Source organism: Pan paniscus, chromosome 12, assembly GCF_029289425.2.
Source record: "Pan paniscus chromosome 12, NHGRI_mPanPan1-v2.0_pri, whole genome shotgun sequence".
Taxonomy (NCBI): Eukaryota; Metazoa; Chordata; class Mammalia; order Primates; family Hominidae; genus Pan; species Pan paniscus.
In genome coordinates, this window is record NC_073261.2 from 50226765 (window position 1) to 50250973 (window position 24209).

Below are 24209 nucleotides of genomic sequence, written 5' to 3' on the forward strand. Positions count from 1 at the left end.
GAGAAGTTTTTATATTTTGTGTGGTGTATTTTGCAAGATTAAAATCCAGTTATTTGTGAGTGGCTGAAAACTTCAGTCATAATACAGGGACATATCAAGGAGTTTCCCTGCTCTACTGAAATGTATGTGTTAATTTTGTAGCAATCCAAAGGCAACTGAAGCTTTACCTCTGCCTGGCTGGCAGTGTTACCCTTATTAGGAGTCCATTGTGAAATATTCCCTCACGATAAGCACTTTTCCACCAAATGTAGCCAGGAATTTGAACTACAATTTCATGTTCTATGTGTTCGTATACATTCCACTTCAGACCTTGATTGTGTTTTGGGGTGGTGAAGAGACCATTGGTACTCTGGGTCCAATTTCTCACTTTATGCAAGAGGTAGCATGAAATCGATCCTTTTCTCAGGTTATCTTATCTGCAACAGAACATGTATATTTCCCTTTTTTGTATTAATTAGGAATCTCCTTTAATCAGTTTATTTTTTCCATAGGTTATTTCATAATAATTGTGACTCAATTTTATGGACACAGAAAATTATTTATAATGGAAGATTAAGCCTTGTGATGACATTAGATCCCTTCCACCATGGAGGGAACAGTAATTTGTCCTGTGGGATACTGATTTGCCTTTCCTGTTGGCAATGTTTCTGCCAAAACTACCACCTATGAGCTGATACAAAATTATCTTCACCTCTTACAATTCTAACAACATTGCCTCCAAACAACAACAAAAAAACACTTATTTTATAATGAAAGAGGAGGTGTATCAGGCTTACCCCCCACAGATGGTATTGGTTTTAGCGCATATTGCATCACCCAAAAATAATTGGCCTTATAGAAGAGTGGATTGGCTCACTGAAGGCCAATTTCTGTATCAATAATCGATAGCTGCCGAACAAGTCACTCACAAAATTTTAATTAAAACAATTAATTTTCTCATAATTCAGTACGTTGGATAGGCAGTTCTAATCATTTTGCTTGGGCTCCTCATTTGACTGCAGTAGCTGAATGTTATGTTTAGGGCAGATGGTCCAATTTGACACCTTGCTAGTGTCTGGGGTCTCACCTGGCATTGATGGAATGGTTGGGAAGACTAGGCTTCTGTCTCATTCCAGCCTATTTTACACAATGGCAGAAACATTCTGAGAGCAAGGCATGAAGGACAAGCAGTGGTCAAGACTCTTCTTGTGTCAATGCTACACATTGACAAAGTAGTCAGATGGCTAAACCCACACCCAATACAAGAAAGGGGGCATTAATATAATAATCTACCACAATTTACCACACTGATCTTTTTGAGATTTTTCCATGCCAAATTCTGTTAAACATGCATATCAGGTGGTAGTTCCTTTTAAGTGGTTGAACAGATGCCCCCCAAATAGGATAGGGAGATGAGGCAAAATGTGCCATGTTGAATGCTGGTTTTGTTTCCCAGTGAAAAATCACCTTTCAAATGTGGTGTATAATAGATAACCTAATCTTTGCAGTACTCTGAAATTGGATGTCAGGTCTTATTGATAGACTTACTAGTGAGAGTTTATGGTAAATTGGTAATTTATAGTTTTTTGAAGTTCCTGAAATTTTAAAAATAATCTTACAGATTCATTTGAATAATGTAAATTTGTTTTTATCTTTATTTTGAAGATATTTTAAAGTGATTTTATAAATTTCTTGTATTTACTGCATGATAGACACATAGAAATGCTACCTGAAAAGTTATCAAGAGATTTAACATGAATTTTCAAAGTGAATCCTTAGAACAAGATGAAAATTATTGCTACAAGTGCTTTTTGATAAATGTAATCAATTATCCTGATAATAATTATAGATATAATTCACCATTTATTACCTGTCACCATTGAGCAAACAGCAAAGAAGGAATTAACCTTTGAGCAGAATTAAATGAACATGAAAAAGCTCAATGTTATAGGAGTGAAAATATTTATACAAATGCTAATTGAGCATTTGGCATTTAAGTTACATGGCATAAAATAATGTTTTTCAGGCAAGGAGGAAAAAGTACCAATAAAACCATCCTTACAATCTTTATGTAGGCTAAACATTAAAGGGCTTGACTTTGTAAAAGATTTTTTATTTTTTAATAAGGCTAGGGCTATGAATAAAGTTTATGTCTCAGGACCTGCGTTTATATGTGGCTATAGTTTAAAACTAATTTCATAATAATGGCTGTCAAAGAAACTCAATAGTATGTTCAGCCAAAATAATCAAATTTTTGCTTTTGAGGTATGTTTCAGTAATACCAAAACAACTCTGATTTATTTTTTGAAAATGCCAATCTGATCCTATTAAATTAAAAAAAGTTAAAAATATTTTTTCTAGCCATTTCTATTGGCATTCTACAGAAACACTTAAAGTGAAAATGGTGTTAATGGGACTGACTGATTGGAAATATATAAACAAAATGTAAAAGCCCATATGTAAGCAAAGTAACGTTATTTCATTTTCCTAAATTCGCTTGATATAGGTAATTGGCTTTATAAGAAATATGTTAAGATAGAAGTCAACATTGAAGTCAAAACTGCCATTTTTACCTATGACAGTTATAGAAAAAGAATATTGGATAAATGCACCAGTGAGCTGTAAATAAATGTCATATGGAAAATGAATAGATCCCATTTTTTGAGGGCTGACCACATACTCGGAACTCTGTGTAGTGCACCATAGACATCATCTCATTTGATCCTCAAATCTATTTTGGACAATGGTTAAAACTACTCCAGAGTTGAGAAACTAAAATCCACAGAAGTTAGGTTGGTTTCTCATGGTCACTGGAAGTAAGAAGCAGAATTCAGACATGGAGCTGGCTGCCTCCCAAACCTTTCTTCACTATGAGAATGTCAGATACCAAATTAGGAAATGAGATTGGATTGGAAGCCTGGAACCAGATTATGGATAGCCTTGAATTCAGGCCAGTGAATTCTTTTTTATTCTGACACAAATTGAAAATTTTTAGAAATGTTGAAGAATGTGATAAATATGAGGTCTTAGGAATATTATCTTAAGAGTGTTGTACAGAATGCAATGGAAGGTAAACAAGGAGCAAAGAGGCCAATTCAACACTGGCCATTCTCCAAGAGTAAGTGATTCCTAGACTAGAATTGTACCTCCAGAATTTGGAATATTGTTACAGAGGTAGGTACATTACGAAGAAAAACAGAGAGAAGAATTTGGAAGGCACAGGTGTGTGCTGCAGTTCTACATGTCTCCCAGGTTTCAAGCCACAGTGCAGAGGCTGTAAAACAGCAGTCAGAATCTCATTCCCTGTCTTTGGTTTTCCACAGCCCCACATGCCGGTAGGTAGGCTCACCCTTACCCAAGTTGTAGACTTATCTATACAGTGGAGCAGGAGATGCATATACACCTGCAGACCACTGTCTGGTAGAGCTGAGTATTCCAGGTCTTAGAGCCCACACTTCCCCCAAAGTCCTATTTTTTTTTTCCAGTCAGGACTAGAATGGGGTGCTTTGCTGGCAAGCACTATAAATCCACGGTAACTAAGTGGAGGTCTGAGTGGACTTCCACTTAGTTTTCTCTAATCCTCTTCTTCCTGTGAGTCCTTCCTATGGATGAAATTTTAATCCTAAAAATGTTACCATTGTACTGATAACTTACTTCATGAGACTCACTGGTCTTATCAATTTTGGCATACCAGCCACAGGGTCTTCTTGCTCCTAGGCTCCACTTACACTTTGGGGATCCCCATTTGGAGGCTCAGTTCCAATATCTAAACCTGTTTTGACTCTTGGACTTGGGGCTTCCCAAACAAATTACTTACTCAATTGCTTACTCAAATTCAGAGGGCTTAGATTAGGTCCTAAAATAGTATCTCTTTTTCCTGCCCTTATATACTTCATGACTTGGCTCAGAGTGGTACCATATAATCATATAATTTATGAGTCATTGTTGAAGGTATTGGATTTTAGGTGTAGGTGAGTTAAAAACATCAAGCAGTCCTTTTGGAAGATGGAGATGAAGAATCTGAACTCTGCAAGAAGTAAAACCTGTAAGTTCAGACCTGAGAGTCATGCTCATCTGAAGTTAGGCCACAGAAATTGTTGGCTAAAATAAAGCACTAGAAAAAAGAGACAGAAGGGAACAATTAAACTTATATGAAAACCTCCAAAGGTGTAAAATTAATTCATTATAAAACAGATAATATGAGTTGACATAAAATTAAAATTGGACTCTGTCATGGAAACTGTGGTGCATGCAAGTTTTATAATTTTTTAAATTGATTTAAATATCAATAGGAACTGAAGAGACGAAGGAGAAAAGGGGCTGGTAAAGGCCAGTAACCTTCAGGAGTGGAGTCAACATAGAATAGTGGAAGAATAGATTATAAAAACTTAATAAAGGAACACATGAAAAGAACATGAAAGCAGAAGATATAGAAAAATCATAAAAATTAGAAAAATGGGAAGAACAATCTGGAGAAACTTCAGAGGAGAAGATTTTACCTGTTTTTAGGTAAAATTAAGTTTTGGTTTTCAAGTAAGAGCATCTATAGTAGTCTTGCCTCAAGAGAGAAAGTGTAGAAGATGCCTCCGCTGAATTTTTTACTTTCTTGAGTCATGTGCAAATACTGAATGTTAATTACATGCAATTAAGAGGGTCAATACATGATTCTCTGGTTGTAGATTCATCAAGCTATTGACTTTTTTCTTGCTAGTTATCCAGTAGTTTCTCCATGTGAAATCACTTTTCTGTTTAGGTTTGTTTTATATGAGCATCTGGCCTCGAATAATTGTATGGTTTCTTTTTCTACTAATCTGGTATGGACTACATAAGAGCCGCAAATATTTCTTTTACCACTCTTTCTGAACAGTTTTGAGATATAGTTCACATATTACACAGTTTACTCATTTATAATGTATAATTTAATGCTTCCTCTTGTATCCAGAGTTGCAACAAAAGCAGTTTTAGAATTATTTTTATTAGCCTGAAAAGAAACTCCACCTCATTTGAAGGTGACCCTCTAATCTTCTTCTCTCTCCTCACTCCCAGATCTAGGTGGCCACCAATATGCTTTCTATCTCTATTGATTTTCCTACTCTGGGCTTTTAATATAAGTTGAATCATACAATATATGATCCCTTGAGATTGGTTCCTTCCATTTAGCACAGTGTTCACAAGATTCATCAATGTTGTAACATGTATCAGCACATTTCTTCTTATTGGCAAAAAATAGCACATCATATGGATGTAACATATTTGTTTTACCTATTTATCAATGGATGGACATTTGTGTTGCTTCCATGTTTTTACTATCATAAATAATGACACTATAGACATTCACATGCAATTTTTGTGTGGATATATGTGTTTATTACTCGTAGGTATATATTTGGAGGGGAATTATTGTATCTTATGTCACTGCATAAACATTTGAGGAACAGCTAGACTGCTTTCTAAAGCATAGTAGAATAGAATATTAAAAATTAGTTAAGGAACGCATGAAGAAAAAATGGAAGCAGAAGATGTAGAACATTAATGAAAATTAGAAAAAATGAGAAAAAACAATTTGGAGCAAGAATAGAGAGGAGAACTGGATAAAATGAAGTTTTGGTTTTCAAGTAAGAGCGCACTCACTCAACGTTTTGGTGGCTGCACTATTTTGCATTCCCACCATCAGTGTATAAGAATTCCAACTACTCTACATACTGTCAATACTTGTTTTTATCTGTCTTTTTTGTTATCACCATCCTCGTTGATGTGAAGTGATATATCATTATGGTTTTGATTTGAATTATTCAGATGAGTAATGATGTTGAATATCTTTTCACATGTTTATTAGCCATTTGTATATCTTTAGAGACTGTCTATTCAGATCCTTTGCCCATTTTTCACTTGGTTTATCTTCTTACTATTGAGTTATAGAGTTATTGAATTTTTTATATATTCTTGATACAAGGCCCTTACCAGATACATTATTTGCAAATATCTTCCTATCTTGTGAGTTGTCTTTTCACTTTCTTGAGGGTGCCATTTAAAGCTCAAAAGTTTTAAATTTTGATGATTTCCAGTTTTTCTATTTTTTCTTTTGTTGCTTGTGCTGTAGGTGTCATATCTGAGAAAACTTTGCCTAATCCAATGTCATGCAGATTTACGTCTATGTTTTCTTATAAGAGGTTTACAGTTTTAGCTCTTACATTTACTTATTTTATCCATTTGGACTTCATTTTTGTATGTGGAATATGGCAGAGACACAATTCATTCTTTTGCATGTGGATATCTAGTTGTCCCAGCATCAATCATTGAAAATACATTTCCCTATTGATGGATTTTGGTGTCTTTGTTAAAGATCAACATACCGTAATCTATAGGTGACTGCTATAATTGTGAGGGTTTGATTTTAGACTCTCAATTTTATTCCACTGATCTATCCATCTAGCTTTATGCCAGTGCCACACCGTTTTGTTTACTGTAGTTTTGTGAAAAGTTTTGAAATCAGGAAGTGAGTCTTTCAACTTTGTTCTTATTTATCAAGATTGTTCTGGCTATTCTGGCTCCCTTGAATTTCCATTTGAATTTTGAAATCAAATTGACACTTTCTACAAAGAATTCAGCTTGGATTTGATAGGGGGCCAGTTCCTAAGGCTGAAAAGTAGACCACTTTTAAACTTCCAATGTACTTATTCAAAAGATTGGCCATGTTAGAAACTTTTCTTCAGTAAGTACAGTATGTGAGTCCAGCCCAGGACCTGAGTAAATTAAACTAGTGGTTTATTTAGCCACACTGTACCTTGTTCAGTTATCTTGACAATCTTCCTACTTCACATTATATCATTACTTAACAAAATTTCCAAAGAGCAATTGTAACAACATATCCCTAATCATGTCAGAAGTGGAAAAGTCATCACAGCTGAAATACCAGTTTTAAACATCATGCTGACTGCAAGCTATTTCCTATTATTAGCACTTCCTTGCTCATTACCCTCATTGCTATAAAGCTTTGACCTCAAAATCTCAAAGTGTCCATTTCCTTCCTTGATGAATGACCTCACTTCATGCATTATGAATTAAATAACATAAGCACAGTCTTCACCTTCCTATACCTGTCTCTGTATTCTTCTTCTTCATCTCTATTACTGTAATGAAGGTGTTATTCCTCTGAACACAGGAAGAACTTCTGTGTTCTGCCTCCCTTCTCCATTTGCCTTCTAAAGATTTAAATTCTCAGTCACCATTTTTTCTCTCATCTGTCTTCTTTTGTCTCTCTTCTACATAATCATTTCCAAGGACACACAAACATACTCCAATTTCTTCCTGCCATATTTAAAAATATACCCCCCTTTGATACCACTTTGTCTTCCAGCTACCATTCCATGTCCCTACTTTATTTTCTACCCAAATTCCTAAGAGGAGCTGCTGCATACTTCCTTATTTCCGCTCCACTCTATTATGACTTCTCTTTCCATTACACTGACATTACTCTGAATAAAGATTAGTGATCATGCAGCTGAAAAATTCAATAGCCACACTTCTTTCTTCATCTTGTTTGATATATGGAAAGTATTCCATACAATCAACTACTTTTTTTTTTGAAATGTTCTTTCCTTTTTGTTTCTAGAAGAACCTCTACTCAAGCTTCATCTACCTCACTTGCTGCTTCTGTGAAGTCTCTTATGCTATTGCTTCTCTTCTATTATGCCTCTAAATGTTGTCATGCTTTTAGAGCTCACTCTTTTCCCTCTTTTCTCTTTATATTCTCTTCTTGAGTGATCCCATTTATCTCAATGGATGTACATTCCACACTGGTGCTGTTTCTCAAGAATATCTGTATTATTCTCAACTGCATCTTCCTTTAAGAAATATAATGCATTGAATACTTTCCTAGCTTTGAACCTTAATGCCATAATTTTTAGCTGGGAGAATTTTTTCATATTGACCAACTATTCAGTGCCTCACTTTCCCCAATGATAAAATGGTAATAATAGAATTACCTCATAAGAGTACTATGAAAATTAAATGAGTGAAGTTATGAGAACCATACTGGTGGATAGAAAGCTGCCAAAAGAAACTAGCTATTGGCCAGGTGCTGTAGCTCATGCCTGTAATTCCATCACTTTTGAAGACTGAAGTGAGCAGATCCCTTGAACTCAGGAGTTCAAGACCAGCCTGGGCAACACGGCACAATCCTGACTCTTCAAAAAATACAAAAAATTACCTGCATGTGGTGGCATGCACCTGTATTCTCAGCTACCCAGGAGGCTGAGATTGGAGGATTACCTAAGGCTAGGAGGTTGAGGCTGCAGTGAGCTGTGATAGTGCCACTCACTGCACTCCAGCCTGGGTGACAGAGTGAGATCATGTCTCAAAAGAAATAAATAAGAAGGTAGTTATTATTATAGCTTTTTATTATTATATTATAGCCTTATTATCATTATTATTGTCACTCAATATAAACATACTTTAGCAGAGGAAATGTGAAATTCCAATACTGAGGTAATATTAGAGACAGAAGCTAAGGCAGTAAAGTGGGGAGGAATAGATGAGACTTTCTGAAAGACAGGCTACGGGAGATGTTGCTGAGCTACTGGAGTTTCTGTTGAGAAAGGTGATGAAGGTCACTCCAGCTCTCCAGGCTTCCCAGCTGCTGAAAGGGTCTTCTGGGCTTCTTTGCCTTCATAGGTTTATATAGCCCCCTCACCTTAGATAACCTGAGTATGTCTCTTCCTTGCAATCTAAAAGAGCCTAACATTGCCTAGCTTTTTCAATAATTGTTAAATTATTTAGAGTACATTCCCAGGAGTATAATGACTGGGTCAAAAAGAATAAGCTTTTTTATGTTTCCTGACTGAATATTTATGTATATTTTCTATAAGTACTGAACCAATTCACATTGCTGTCAGCAAAGTGTATGTATCTGCAACCTTACCCACAATGGGTATCAGCAAAGATAAAATATTTATTATATGTTAATTTTGCCTTATAAGGAAGCTATAAACTATATTCTCTATTGAGGTTAACAGTGGCAGAGCAAAAGGGAAGTACCCTATCTCAGCCCTTAGGGTTGTCCTGCCAGAACCCTTTGTAGAGATTTTGATACCCTTTCATACAAATGATTTAGAAAATCAATTTAATGCAAAAGTCCTGAGTTTTAACAGTGTGAATAAACATGCATGGTAAAACGAGTAAGTGTGCTAATATTTACTGGATAATTTACATATGTGACAACCTTTTGCTGAATTTACAAACTTACCCTGAAATGATACAAAGGGTTTTATTTTATATACCGTTTTATTAATAGAACTGAGTTACTAATGTTTTAGTAGAAAGAATATGTTCTTAGCTTCAGACAGACTTCAAGTGAAGCTCCATTATTTTCCTGTAGTTTGACTTTGAACAGTTTTCTAACATTAAAAGTAGAATAATAACGGCTATTTCTACAATGTAATGCGGCAATTAAATAAAATAATATATATGCAAGTGTTTGATACATTCTTGTTCACTGATGGTTTTAGAGATTTTCTGCCTTGGTGAACTACCTCTTTTCAAAAAATCGCTGTTAATCATTTGCTCATATGCGTATCCTGGCTTTGTCTCCAGGTAGGTGAGAAAATAAGGACCATAAACTTTTCTTATTTCAAGTTGGCAAAGTAAAACACTACTGTCCTTATATTTACATATAGAGGGTTGTCAGCTACACAATTTGTCAGCAAACTTCCTGTGATCCAGTATCTTAGGTTAAATGTATTTATTCAACTGAAACAGATTTATAGACCATGAAAAATCCATCAATGATAATTTTTTTAGACAGAGGAAAATGCAAACGTGGGTGTCTTGGGAATAGTACTTTCAAAACAGCCTAAGTGAAAAATAAGAAAAGTGACTAGAAAATAATTAAATATGTCTTTCTCCCTCACTCCATTCAATACATTCCAATCCATTGCAGATCGTATTGACTTCAAAACATTTTTCCTGCCTTTTCAAGCCTAATGGTCTCCTTCTCCTTTGAATATTCCCATTCTTATTATATGTATCATTCATGAAGTTTTGATGAAAAACTAATTTGGACCAGTTTTCTAAATCTATGCTTCATTTCTCCAAATTATGTTGCCTGGAGGAGAGGAATCACTCATTTTCATATTTTGAATTCCCTGCAGCAACTACCATAGTGACCTATGTTCATAGTAAGAATGCAAGTTTTATTGATCACTATGATTACAACTCAAACCTAATATTTCATGAATATTTCTTACAACTGGACAATGCTATTTCTATAATTAGTTTTAATTGTTAAACTTGGAGTCCAAGCAAAGACGAATATTGAAGAAATAGTAATCATGGGTTATTCATATATGCAATATAATACAGGTATTAAAAATTAGGTTTCTAAAATGTGTAATGACATGAGAAAGGCTTGCAACATAATGCTGAAATAGACAAATACATCAAAACTTATATTCATTATGCACCCCAATTAGTTTCAGGAAAAATACATAAAAATAAGTTAAGGACTTCTAATTCAGGCTATGACAAACTAGCTTGTAGCAGAACTTCCCACCAAAACAAACAAAAACCTGGTATAAAAAAAAAAAATCTATGTGAAGGCATTGGAGAGCTACCACAGCAGCCAAGATATGAGGATCCAAGATGCTGAGGAGGAAGAAAAAACACTTTGATGTGAGCCTGACCTTTCATGATGCTTTTTACTTCAAAGTCTTTGCTTATTCTTAAGAATAGCAGAGTCAAGTATTCATAGTGCTGAGCCAAAGGCAGCAGTTAAAAGACAAAAAGGCAAACCAAAATTCATCAGTTGTTCACATCTGGAAAGACAAATAGAGCCCAGAGTTACCACAATAGCCAGACTGAGAGGGTCAACATCTGAGAAAGAAGAAAGTAGAGTGAAAATATAACATTTTATACCGTTTTACAGCTTCGAGGTATTTGCTGAATTGTAAGCTACGCAAGTGCCCAAAATTAAATCAACAGAAAGTAGCAACTACCAAGTTAAAAATAAAAGAAAAGCTTCGGGAAGAGTCACAGTGATGTTGTGACAAAAACTGGAGTTCACCAGCACTTTGAGAGGCTGAGAGGGGTGGATCACCTGGGGTCCAGAGTTCCTGAGCAGCCTGGCCAACATGTTGAAACCATGTCTCTACAAAAAATACAAAAATTAGTTGGGTGTGGTGGTGCCTACCTGTGGTCCCAGCTACTCTGGAGGCTGAGACAGGAGAATTGCTTGAGCCCGGGAGGTGGAGACTGCAGTGAGCTGAGATCACGCCACTGCACTTCAGCCTGGGGGACAAAGGGAGGCTCAGTCTTGGGGAGAGAGAGAAAAGAAAATGGAGACCAGGTTTGCCAATGAGGAGGAAAACTTGTTAAAACCCCAAGATCTCAGTTGAAACTGCAAAAGCATAAACCAGTTTGAAGGAGTTCAGTCCTAGAAAGGATGAAAGTGATCTATCCTTACTTCCTAAACTGACCACCAAAACTAAAAATAAGTTAGCTTTGGAGGAGACATCCGCTGCATTCACAGAAGTTTGTTACAACAAAGTCCAACATTGAATTAAACACAAACACACACACAGGCAATCCAAGATAAAAGGAGAGAAAAAGATAACAGAAACAGACCAACAAGATATCCAGATATAAGAATTATTAGGCTCAGAACTTTTGATTATCATCTCCAAAGTATAGTATCTATTTTTGATTACTTTTGTTCAAAAATATAGAAGAGAAAAATGGAGAATTTCTTCCATAGAAATGGAATCAAGGAAACATTTATATAAAAATTTTACAGAAATAAAACCCTCAAGTTAAAACTTAATAATTATATTTAACCACAAGTAAGAGAAAGCAGAGAGAATTAGGAAACTGGGATCCAGGTAAGAAGAAACTGTGTAAGCTGAAGAATGGATACAAAAAATGATAGGTAATATATTTAAAAATAAGAGATATGGGAGGTACAGACAACTCTAACATATGTGTAATTAGAGTTCCAGAAGGAAAGAAGACAGAAAAGAGGAGAAAAATATTACTTTCAAAACTTTGAAGTTTATATGCAAATGTACACTTTCGCCAACAAGTTAGTAGAGTTCTAATTGCTTCACACCCTTGTCAACACTTTGTATTTGTCAGTGTTTTCCACTTTACCCATTCTGGTGGACATATAATGGTATCTTATTCTGGCTTAAATTTTCATATGTAATACTGTTGAACATAATTTGATATAATTTAACACCACTCCTGTCAAGAACTTCCCTAACATTATAAAATAATCTCAAAGCAATAGCTTACATTATAATTAATGATTAAAAATCGCTAGAAAACGCATGAAAACCAGCTCTGGAAAATGCTAACATTTATAGGTCCAATAGAGGAGAAACTAAAGCAAAAGAGATTTCACAAAACAGCATGTGAGGTAGAAGGAACTTGAGGGAGGGTTAGGGATTCTAGCATCTAAAAGAAAAGAGCATTTCAAGAAGTAGAAAATGGTCAACTGTTTTGAATGCTTCTGAGAGTTCAAATAAAATGAAGAAAGAAGAATGATCACTGGATTTTTCAACAGGTGCTCAAGGAATCTAGTATATTAGAGGGAGGGTATGCAGTGTAATGGAGAGAAGTCATACTAGTGTTAAGTGGAGATAACAAAATGAAAATAGTGTGTTCAGAATCTCTACCTAAAAATTTGTCTTAAAAAAAAAAGTGGGGCTGTGGCTGGCAAGATGGCCGAATAGGAAGAGCTCTGGTCTGCAGCTCCCAGTGAGATCAACACAGAAGGTGGGTGATTTCCGCATTTCCAACTGAGGTATCTGGCTCATTTCACTGGGACTGGTTAGATGGTGAGTGCAGCCCATGGAGGGCAAGCTGAAGCAGGGTAGGGCATTGGTCACCCGGGAAGCGTGAGGGGTTGGGGAACTCCCTCCCCAGCCAAGAGAAGCCATGAGGGATTGTGTTTTGAGGAACAGTGCATTCCGGCCCAGATACTACACTTTTCCCAGGATGCTTGCAACCCATAGACCAGGAGATTCCCTCAGGTGCCTATACCACCAGGGCCCTGGGTTTCAAGCAAAAAACTGGGTGGCCATTTGGGAAGACACTGAGCTAGCTGCTGTAGGTTTTTTGTTGTTGTTGTTTTTCTATACCCCAGTGGCACCTGGAAAGCGAGTTAGAAAGAATCGTTCACTCCCCTTGAAAGGGGTCTGAAGCCAGGGAGCCAAATGGTCTAGCTCAGTGGATCCTACTCCCATGGAGCCCAGCAAGCTAAGATCCACTAGCTTGAAATTCTCACTGCCAGCACAGTAGTCTGAAGTTGACCTGGGACACTCCAGCTGGGTGAGGGGAGGGGCATCCACCATTACTGAGGCTTGAGTAGGCTGTTTTCCCCTCACAGTGTAAACAAACCCTCAGGAAGTTCCAACTGGGCAGAGCCCGCCACAGGTCAGCAAAGCCGCTGTAGCCAGACTGCTTCTCTAGATTCCTCCTCTCTGGGCAGGTCATCTCTGAAAGAAAGGCAGCAGCCCCAGTCAGGGGCTTATAGATAAAACTCCCATCTCCCTGGGACAGAGCACCTGGGGGAATGGGCAGCTGTGGGTGCAGCTTCAGCAGACTTAAATGTTCCTGCCTGCCGGCTCTGAAGAGAGTGGCGGATCTCCTAGCACAGCACTCGAGCTCTGCTAAGAGACAGACTGCCTCCTCAAGTGGGTCACTGACTTTCATGCCTCCTGACTGGGAGACACCTCCCAGCAGGGGTCGACAGACACCTCATACAGAAGAGCTCTGGCTGGCATCTGGTGGGTGCCGTTCTGGGACGCAGCTTCTAGAGGGAGGAACAGGCAGCAATCTTTGCTGTTCTGCAGCCTCCACTGGTGATACCCAAGCACACAGGGTCTGGAGCGGACCTCCAGCAAACTCCAGCAGACCTGCAGCAGAGGAGCCTGACTGTTAGAAAAAAAAAAAAAAACTAAGGAACAGAAAGGAATAGGATCAACATCAACAAAAAGGACATCCAAAAAAAAAAAAAATTCTTAAGTTCACCGACATCAAAGACCAAAGGTAGATAAATCCACAAAGATAAGGAAAAATCAGCACAAAAAAGCTAAAAATTCCAAAAACCAGAATGCCTCTTCTCCTCCACAGGATAACAACTCCTCACCAGCAGGGAACAAAACTAGATGGAGAATCCGTTTGACGAATTGATGGAAGTAGGCTTCAGAAGTGGGTAATACCAAACTCCTCCGAGCAAAAGGAGCATATTGTAACCCAATAGGAGGAAACTAAGAACCTTGAAAAAAGGTTAGACGAATTGCTAACTAGGATAGCCAGTTTAGAAAAGAACATAAATGACCTGATGGACCTGAAAAACACAGCATGAGAACTTCTTGAAGCACAAAAAATATCAATAGCCAAATCAATCAAGTGGAAGAAAGGATATCCGAGATTGAAGATCAACTTAATGAAATAAAGCGTGAAGACAAGATTAGAGAAAGAAGAATGAAAAGGAATGAACAAAGCCTCCAAGAAACATGGAACTACGTGAAAAGACCAAATCTACGTTTGATTGGTATACCTGAAAGTGATGGGGAGAATGGAACTAAGTTGGAAAACACTCTTCAGAATATTATCCAGGAGAACTTCCCCAACCTAGCAAGAGAGGCCAACATTCAAATTCAGGAAATACAGAGGACACCAAAAAGATACTCCTTGAGAAGAGCAATCCCAAGACACATAATCGTCAGATTCACCAAGGTTGAAAAGAAGGAAAAAATGTTAAGGGCAGCCAGAGAGAAAGATTGGGTTATCCACAAAGGGAAGCCTATCAGACTAACAGCGGATCTCTCTGCAGAAACTCTGCAAGCCAGAAGAGAGTGGGGGCCAATATTCAACATTCTTAAAGAAAACAATTTTCAACCCAGAATTTCATATCCAGCTAAACTAAGCTTCATAAGCGAAGGAGAAATAAAATCATGTACAGACATGCAAATGCTGAGAGATTTTGTCACCACCAGGCCTGCCTTACAAAAGCTCCCAAAAGAAACACTAAATATGGAAAAGAAAAACCAGTATCACCCACTGCAAAAACATACCAAATTGTAACATAACACATAACAATATTAACCTTAAATGTAAATGGGCTAAATGCCCCATTTAAAAGACACAGACTGGCAAATTGGATAGAGTCAAGACCCATTGGAGTGCTGTATTAAGGAGATCCATCTCACATGGAAAGACACACATAGGCTCAAAATAAAGGGATGGAGGAATATTTACCAGGAAAATGTAAAGCAAAAAAAAAAGCAGGGTTTACAATCCTAATCTCTGATAAAACAGACTTTAAACCAACAAAGATCTACAAACACAAAGAAGGGCATTACATAATGGTAAAGGGATCAATGAAACAAGAAGAGCTAACTATCCTGAATACATGTGCACCCAATACAGGAGCACCCAGATTCATAAAGCAAGCTCTTAGAGACCTTCAAAGAGACTTAGACTCCCACACAATAATAGTGGGAAAGTTTATCTACCCATTGTCAATATTAGACAGATCAATGAGACAGAAAATTAACAAGGATATTCAGGACTTGAACTCAGCTCTGGACCAAGTAGACCTAATAGACATCTACAGGACTCTCCACACAAAATCAACAGAATATACATTCTTCTCAGCACAGCATTGCCTACCAATCAAAAAAAGTCCAGGACTAGACGGATTCACAGCCAAATTCTACCATAGGCACAAAGAGGAGCTGGTACCATTCCTTCTGAAACTATTCCAAACAATAGAAAAAGAGAGAATCCTCCCTAACTCATTTAATGAGCCCAGCATCATCCTGACACCAAAACCTGGCAGAGACACAACAAAAAGAGAAAATTTCAGGCCAATGTCCCTGCTGAATATCGACGTGAAAATCCTCAATAGAATACTGGCAAACCGAATCCAGCAGCACATCAAAAAGCTTATCTACCACGGTCAAGTCGGCTTCATCCCTGGGATGCAAGGCTGGCTCAACATATGCAAATCAATAAACATAATCCATCACATAAACAGAACCAATGACAAAAACCATATGATTATTTCCATAGATGCAGAAAAGGCCTTTGATAAAATTCAACACAATATCAAGCTAAAAACTCTCAATGAACTAGGTATTAATGGAATGTACCTCAAAAATAATAAGAGCTATTTATGACAAACCCACAGGCAATATCATAATGAATGGGCAAAGGCTGGAAGCATTCCCTTTGAAAACTGGCACAAGACAAGGATGCCCTCTCTCACCACTCCTTTTCGACATGGTATTGGAAGTTCTGGCCAGGGCAATCAGGCAAGAGAAATAAATAAACGGTATTCAAATAGGAAGAGAGGAATTCAAATTGTCTCTGTTTGCAGATGACATGATTGCATATTTAGAAAGCCCCATTGTCTCAGCCCAAAATCTCCTTAAGCTGATAAGCGACTTCAGCAAACTCTAAGGATACAAAATTAACTTGCAAGAATTACAAGCATCCCTATACACCAATAACAGACAGAGAGCCAAATCATGAGTGAACTCCCATTCACAATTGCTACAAAGAGAATAAAATACCCAGTAATAAAACTTACAAGGGATGTGAAGGACCTCTTCAAAGAGAATTACAAATCATTAATCAAGGAAATAAGAGAGGACACAAACAAATGGAAAAACATTCCATGCTCATAGATAGGAAGACTCAATATCGTGAAAATGGCCATACTGCCCAAAGTAATTTATAGATTCAATGCTATCCCCATCAAGCTACAATTGACTTTCTTCACAGAATTAGAAAAAAACTACTTTAAATTCCATATGGAATGAAAAAAGGAGCTCATATAGCCAAGACAATCCTAAGGAAAAAGAATAAACCTGGAGGCATGACGTGACCTGACTTCAAACTATACTACAAACCTACAGTAACCAAAACAGCATGGTACTGGTACCAAAACATACATATAGACCAATGGAACAGAACAGAGACCTCAGAAATAATGCCACACATCTACAAGCATCTGATCTTTGACAAACCTGAAAAAAACAAGCAATGGGGAAAGGATTCCTTACTTAATAACTGGTATTGGGAAAACTGGCTAGCCATATGCAGAAAACTGAAACTGGACCCCTTCCTTACACCTTATACAAAAATTAACTCAGGATGGATTAAATACTTAAATTTAAGACCTAAAACCATAAAAACCCTAGAAGAAAACCTAGACAATACCATTCAGGACATAGGCATGGGCAAAGACTTCATGACTAAAACACCAAAAGCAATGGCAATAAAAGCCAAAATAGACAAATAGAATATAAGTATATTAAGAGTTTCTGCACAGGAAAAGAAACTATTATCAGAGGAAACAAGCAACCTACAGAGTGGGAGAAAATTTTTGCAATCTATCCATCTGATAAAGGGCTAACATCCAGAATCTACAAGGAACTTAAATTTACAAGAAAAAAACAAACAACCCCATCAAAAAGTGGGTGAAGGATATGAACAGACACTTCTCAAAAGAAGACATTTATGTGGCCAACAAGCATATGAAAAAAAGCTCATCATCACTGGTCATTAGAGAAATGCAAATCAAAACCACAATGTGATACCATCTCACACCAGTTAGAATGGTGATCATTAAAAAGTCAGGAAACAACAGATGCTGGAGAGGATGTGGAGAAATAGGAATGCTTTTACACTGTTGGCAGGAGTGTAAATTAGTTCAACCATTATGGAAGACAGTGTGGCAATTCCTCAAGGATCTAAAACCAGAAATACCATTTGACCCAGCAATCCCATTACTCAGTATATACCCAAAGGACTGTAAGCATTCTACTATAAAGACACATGGACACATATGTTTATTGCAGCACTATTCACAATAGTAAAGACTTGGAACTAACCCAATTGCCCATCAATGATAGACTGGATAAAGAAAATGTGGCACATATACACCATGGAATACTATGCAACCATAAAAAGCATGTGTTCAAGTCCTTGGCAGAGACATGGATGAAGCTGCAAACCATCATTCTCAGCAAACTAACACACGAACAGAAAACCAAACACTGCATGTTCTCACTCATAAGTGAGAGTTGAACAATGAGAACACATGGACACAGGGAGGGGAACATCACACACCATGGCCTTTTGGTGGGTGGGGGTCTAGGGGAGGGATAGCTTTAGGAGAAATACCTAATGTAGATGACAGTTGATGGGTGCACCAAACCACCATGGCACGTGTATACCTATGTAACAAACCTGCACTTTCTGCATGTGTATCCCAGAACTTAAAGTGTAATAATAAAAAAAAAAGTGGGGACTTAGAATGTTAGCTGGATGAAATGGCATCAAAGGAAGGTAATATTTTAAATATGAGAAGTATAAAGAGACAAAATTAGCTGCAACAATCTTAAAGAAGAAAAATAAAGTTGAAGGACTTATACTGCTAGGTTAACAAGACTTACAAAGTTACAATAACTAATAGAATGTAAAATTGGCTCAAAAATGACCAAAAAGTCCAATTTAGTAGAATATATAATTTATTATAAAAAGAAATTAAATGTTTACTTTTGTATCACAGCAGACACAACATTAATTTTCATTTAGATTTAAAAGAAAAATGAAAAAATAATAATGCTTCTGGAAGATAAAATAGAAAAATGTTTTCATTATCTGAGGAGGGTAGATAAAATGTCTTACAAAGGACACAAAAGAAACTATAAATATGTGAAAAAAAAGAAGTTAATTTCTAACATTAAGAATTTCTATTTGTCACTTTGTACCACTAAGAAATTAAAAGAGCAAGCCATAGAATGGAAGACAATATTTGCCACACATATAGCCATTGAAGGATTTTTATTCAGCATATGAAAAATTCAGAGAAATCAATGATATAAAGACATCCATCATAGGTAGAAAACTGAGCAAAACCCTGAAGAATACTTTACAAAAACAGAATATCCAAATGGACAAGAGACATATCAAGAAGTGTTAGACAGTAGTAGACATGCAAATTAAAATACTACTATATATCCACCAGAACGTTTAAAATGGAAAACACTGATACACATGTTGGCAAGAATGTGGAGTCTGAAACTCTACTGCTCTGATAGTGGAAGTGTAAACTAGTGCAATGGGGAAAGGATTCCCTATTTAATAAATGGTGCTGGGAAAACTGGGTAGCCATATGTAGAAAGCTGAAACTGGATCCCTTCCTTACACCTTATACAAAAATCAATTCAAGATGGATTAAAGACTTAAACGTTAGACCTAAAACCATAAAAACCCTAGAAGAAAACCTAGGCATTACCATTCAGGACATAGGCATGGGCAAGGACTTCATGTCTAAAACACCAAAAGCAATGGCAACAAAAGCCAAAATTGACAATGGGATCTAATTAAACTAAAGAGCTTCTGCATAGCAAAAGAAACTACCATCAGAGTGAACAGGCAACCTACAAAATGGGAGAAAATTTTCGCAACCTACTCATCTGACAAAGGACTAATATCCAGAATCTACAAGGAACTCAAACAAATTTACAAGAAAAAAACAACCCCATCAAAAAGTGGGCAAAGGACATGAACAGACACTTCTCAAAAGAAGACATTTATGCAGCCAAAAGACACATGAAAAAATGCTCACCATCACTGGCCATCAGAGAAATGCTAATGAAAACCACAATGAGATACCATCTCACACCAGTTAGAATGGTAATCATTCAAAAGTCAGGAAACAACAGGTGGTGCAGAGGATGTGGAGAAATAGGAACACTTTTACACTGTTGGTGGGACTGGAAACTAGTTCAACCATTGTGGAAGTCGGTGTGGCGATTCCTCAGGGATCTAGAACTAGAAATACCATTTGACCCAGCCATCCCATTACTGGGTATATACCCAAAGGACTATATATCATGCTGCCATAAAGACACATGCACACATATGTTTATTGCGGCATTATTCACAATAGCAAAGACTTGGAACCAACCCAAATGTCCAACAATGATAAACTGGATTAAGAAAATGTGGCACATACACACCATGGAATACTATGTGGCCTTAAAAAATGGTGAGTTCATATCCTTTGTAGGGACATGGATGAAGCTGGAAACCATCATTCTCAGCAAACTATCGCAAGGACAAAAAACCAAGCACTGCATGTTCTCACTCATAGGTGGGAATTGAACAATGAGAACACATGGACACAGGAAGGGGAACATCACACTCTGGGGACTGTTGTGGGGTGGGGGGAGGGAGGAGGTATAGCATTGGGAGATATATCTAATGCTAGATGACGAGTTAGTGGGTGCAGCGCATCAGCATGGCACATGTATACATATGTAACTAACTTGCACATTGTGCACATGTACCCTAAAACTTAAAGTATAATAATAATAAAAAATAAAAAAAAAGAAAAGTGGCTATAGGTATCTACAAAGTTGAACGTATAGATACATTGTGGCCCAGAAAGTCCAATTAAACATATATGCAATAGAAACATGCACACACATACATATATTAAAAGAAATGTAAAAGATAAATTATAACAGTATTATTCATAATAGCTAAAAAATTTAAAAGTTTATCAATAATAGGATAAGTACATTATAGTATAGTCCTACAATGAAATACCACACAGTGATGAAAGTTGTTATCAAACTACTTCTATGCACAACAGAATGGATAACCTCACAAATACAATGTTGAATAAAATATGTTGGACATCAAAGGGTACATTTATATAAAGATTCCATTTATATAACCTTGAAAACAGAAAAACAAATCTATATTATTAAAAGTCATGTTAATAGTCACTGTGGTACACAGAACATTGCCTCCCTAAAGATGTCCCCATCCTAATCCTCAGAACTGTGAATAAGTTACCTTATATAGCAAAAAGAATGACAGATGTGATGAAGGTAAGGACATTGAGATGGATAGACTATCCTGGTTCATCTGGGTGGGCCCAATATAATTATAAAAGTCCTTGTAAGAGGAAAACAGGAGGAATAAAAGAAAAAGGTGTTGAATGAAAATGACATAACAATGTTGAATGTCATTTGAGTTAGAAGTTAGAAAAAATGTTAAGTGACAATGAAACCAGAAGTTGGTGTGATGAGTTTTGAAGATAGAAGAAGGGGACACAGGCCACGGAATGCAGGTGGACTCTAGAAGCTACAAAATGTAAGGAAACAGATTTTCCTCTGAAGCCTCCAGAAGGAATAGAGCTCTAACAATCTTCTGAACCCAGAACTGTAAGAGAAAATAAATGAAACCACTAAGTTTGTGGTAATTTGTTACAGTAGCAACTGAAAAGTAGGAGAATGAGGCAGAGATTGGGAGAAGGAATAGAGAGATTTCTTGGTTGCTGGTACTGCTCAGTCACTTGATCTGCGTAACCGTTACATCAGGAAGGTCTCTGTGGAAATTCATCAAGCTCTGCACTTTTGAGTGATGCACTTCTCTTCAATATAAACAATTTTTAAAATATTTAATTAAAGTGATCATGGTAAAATGATAACTGTTGTTGATTGTCTGTGGGTTTCTAGTTTCTTGTTCCTTCAGGGTTGTCTACGATGAGCATCTTCTATGTTCTTGGAAAGCCAGCAAAAAGTTCAAAACTTTAAAATAAATAAGTCCCAGTGTGAGATAGTTGTTTAGGTGCTGTCACAGGTTTGGTGGGAGAGTCACACAGATGAAAAACACAAACTTTGAATTTGTAAAACTAAATGCTCTGCCAGAAAATAGAGATGTAAACAAATTTGATTTTTAAAGATCAAAAAGGGAGTAAAGAAAAGGTAAAGCTTAACTAGGGATACGAGAATATATTTCTTGGAAGTTGATGTTGATGAACAAGATGAGAGAAGATGGGTCCTTCAAGCCAGCATGGTGTTTTAAAATGTATATCATTTAGTCTTTATAAAACCTAATGAGTACTGGGTCTATATTCCAGCTGATTCAGAAAACATCACTAAATTAATGGCAGATATGAAACTCCAAATAATTAGCCTTTCAGATCCAAGACTCTTCCTGAGCAACTGGCTAAGCAGCTGATTTAGGTCTTGTGGAACTCGGTAGCAAAAGCTGCTACTTATTCTAGGAATTATAATCATATGTTGTGTTTTGCTCAGCTTTAGTTTTCACTGCTGCTGTTTGCAATGGAGTCAATGCACTACCGAAAAGACTAAAACAGTGGTCATGTAAAGAATTGCCTTCATTAAAGATGTAGCTGTTTAGCCTGACACAGTTCACAAAGTCACTTTCTTCATGTTGCTTTACATCCAACCTATACTCTTATCAGCTTTATAGCTTATCCAATCAATCCCCCCTCACTGGGAGACATGACATTCTAGGAATAAGCCTTCCTAGCAACATGGGACTAAATTTCTGAACATAACAGGAGGCAAAAGGCTGGGTGTGGTGGCTCACGTCTATAATCCCAGCATTTTGGGAGGCTGAGGTGGGTGGATCACCTGAGGTCGGTCAGGAGTTGGAGATCCACCTGACCAACATAGTGAAACACCATCTCTACTGAAAATACAAAATTAGCTGGGCGTGGTGGTGCATGCCTGTAATCTCAGCTACTTGGGAGGCTGAGGCAGGAGAATTGCTTGAACCCAGGAGGCGGAAGTTGCAGTGAGCAAAGATCACACCACTGCACTCCAGCCTGAGCAATAAGAGTGAAACTCTGTCTCAAAACCAAACAAAAAGAGGGAGGCAAAACTACTGAGTTTTTCTATGATGACTTCCTCAAACAATCTTGATGACAAAGGGGAAATGTGAAAACAAACAAAATGTAAAAGCTGTTGAAACCCCAAAAAACATTTTAATCCTTGAGAGAGAGATGACTATGATGAGTCATGTAGCATATAATTGAAACTTTTGCTTCTTAGATTATAGGTTAGCTCTCTTCCTCACTGTTATTGTTCTGTAAATGATTAGGAGAGACCAGAGACCAGGCCTCCTCCCCTTCTCTTTTTTGAGACAGAGTACTGGAGTCTCGCTGTGTCACCCAGGCTGGAGTGCAGTGGCATGCTTCCTCCCCTTTTAATCACTGACCTTTGTTGTAGATTAACCATGTCTTTTATTGTCCTGTGTTTAGATCAGCTGGAGCAAAGATACCATGACTGTTAAATATTCAGTGTGGAATGTTAAATATATTTTCCTAAAAGAAAAACGATAATTCAACTAGTCAGATTGTTGTAACAATGCAGTAAGCCTTGTATAGAAAGATGTTGAAATTCTGTTAAACCTTACCCAAACCTTGTCTAATAAAATGAGTCCAAACTTCCACCCTTTGGAACATTGACTTCCATTCTTTGGAATTTTTGTTTCCCAGGCAGCTGTCTTCAGGTTTTGTGCTTGAATAGACTCTGTATTCAACCATTAAAACAAACTAACTAACAAACAAATCTATGAAACACATGTTGTTATCACCCGAAATTTGAAAATGAGTAAACTGAGCCTTTAAGAGTTTAAGCACAAGGCCCTCTTGCACTAAGTCATAAAAAATAAGCTATGGCTACTCAACCTAGAATCTGAGTGCAGCAGACCTCTGTGTTAACATGCATGTCTTATGAGGTTACATGAGTTAATAAATGTGAAACTATGAGAAATATATTCAAGAAGGATAAAACACTAAAAAGATCAATGTAAAAAAGTTTTGAAATATTGAGCTTTTTTTTCCTTTGTTTTCCTTTGCTTCCTTGTACATTACCCTTCCCCAGTCAATCAGAGAAATGCACCTGGCCTCAAGAATTTCAGAAAAGAAAAAAAGAATAGTCAATATTGAGTGTTGTTATTTTTGTTTGAATGTGTGGTTTTTTTTGTTTTGGTTTTTATTTTTTTTTGGCATCCAAAATAGGCTCTTAATGCCCACAGTGAAGAAAACTTGTTTTAAAATTCTGAAATATTTTATTTCTAAAAGGCAGTTCTGTGGAATTTTCTTAAGAAGGGAATTTTTTTTAGAAAAATATTTTAAAATAAAAAGTCCTGAAGGAGGCATTGTGTGGTGTTTATTACCTTGACAATTTATGTTACAGACTAGAAGGCTGTGTAGTGACCTGACCTGAGATTACGGAAGGAGAGTGAGTGGAGTTTGACCTTTGGAGGGAATAGAACAGCACGACAAGAGTCTGCACTACAGGAGAACAGGGTGAATGCCACTCAGGATTAAGAAAATATAAATTTTTTTTCTTGTAAATTTATTTGAGTTCTTTGTAGATTCTGGATAT